The following is a 1433-nucleotide window of genomic DNA, read 5'->3' on the forward strand; positions in this document are numbered from 1 at the left end:
GATTGTAAGTATTATTGGATACTTGTTGATTACTAGGACCTTATTGGTTGTTGTATGGAACATTTCGGTTATAATTCTGGTTTTGATTGTAGATTGGTCTTGGCGGTTGATAATTATTCTGATAATTATTTCCAGGCCTTTGGTTTATGTATGAAACATTCTCTCTTTGTTCCATTGTTAGTTCAATACTGAGACAATCTTTTGTCAAATGTGGTCCTCCACACTGCTCACAACTAATTCGTATTGAGTGGATATCTTTAGTCATCTTTTCCATTCGTCTCTCGACAGCATCTATCTTTGCAGAAATGGAATCTAAGTCATGGCAAGAATCGGCTCTAGTTGCTTTAGATGATCTAACGATATCTTTTTCTTGATGCCACTCATGTGAGAGGGAAGCAGTGTTATCAATAATTTTGTAAGCGTCACTTGCGGTTTTCTTCATAATGGAACCACCAGCTGCTATATCTATGTCTTTCCTTGTAGTGCTGTCGCATCCTTGGTAGAATATTTGTACTATTTGACAGGTGTCTAAACCATGTTGCGGACATCCTCTCAATAATTTTCTAAATCTTGTCCATGCTTCATATAGAGTTTCATTTGGCTTTTGCGTGAACGTAACAATTTCTCCTTGAAGTCTCACGGCTTTAGATGCCGGAAAGAATTGTTTAAGAAAATTTTCAACTAAAACGTCCCATGTATCAATCGCCCCTTCAGGTAATGATTCTTACCAATCTTTGGCTTCTCCCTTTAAAGTCCAGGGAAAAAACAAGAGATATATCTGTTCATCCTCCACTTCTCGAATTTTAAATAGTGTACAGATCCTATTAAAGGTTCGAAGATGTTCATTTGGATCTTCCTTCGGCGCACCACTAAATTGGCATTGATTAGTTAGCATGTGTAGAATTTGTCCTTTGATTTCATAATCTGGCGCATTAATGTCAGGTTGAGTAATTGCGTGACCTTGGCCAGTGCGTTTAGCTCTCATTCGGTCTTCCATACTTAGAGGTTCCAGATTTTCCATGATTGAATTTGTTGAATCTGAATCACTAGAGGATTCTGATTTAATGGTTGGTTCCTCTACAATCTCCGTTTAAATGATTGGTGGTTCCGGAGGAAAGATTAATGGTTCAGGATCTCTGAATTGTCCCTGAATATTCTCCGGATTCTCAATTGTGAGGTCGGGTTCAAAAAAAGGATTATCGAAAATTTGAATTGAAGTACTTGGTCGACTGGATGACGATTCTAAAGAAAAATCAACGGCGACAATATTTGCTAGATGTCTTGATCGAGTTACAGGTGGTGAACGTACAAAAGGTGGTGAACGTTTTGCTCGGTGCATTCACTGAATATCCTACTAGTTACAAAAATAAGAAAAATTATATAAGTTATCAAATTAATAGACTTTTCTGATTTTGCCCACGTTTCGAATAGCC

General features: G+C 37.5%; 1 non-coding gene across 1 annotated transcript; it reads left to right on the forward strand.

Annotated features, from left to right (window-relative positions):
* The first annotated feature begins 530 nt into the window (after positions 1 to 530).
* On the forward strand, positions 531 to 637 carry LOC139895062 (small nucleolar RNA R71). Its single transcript, XR_011775532.1, has one exon. It is a non-coding gene; the product is annotated as a small nucleolar RNA R71 (small nucleolar RNA).
* The last annotated feature ends 796 nt before the right edge of the window (positions 638 to 1433 follow it).

This window comes from Rutidosis leptorrhynchoides, chromosome 2 (genome assembly GCF_046630445.1).
Source record: "Rutidosis leptorrhynchoides isolate AG116_Rl617_1_P2 chromosome 2, CSIRO_AGI_Rlap_v1, whole genome shotgun sequence".
Lineage (NCBI taxonomy): Eukaryota > Viridiplantae > Streptophyta > Magnoliopsida > Asterales > Asteraceae > Rutidosis > Rutidosis leptorrhynchoides.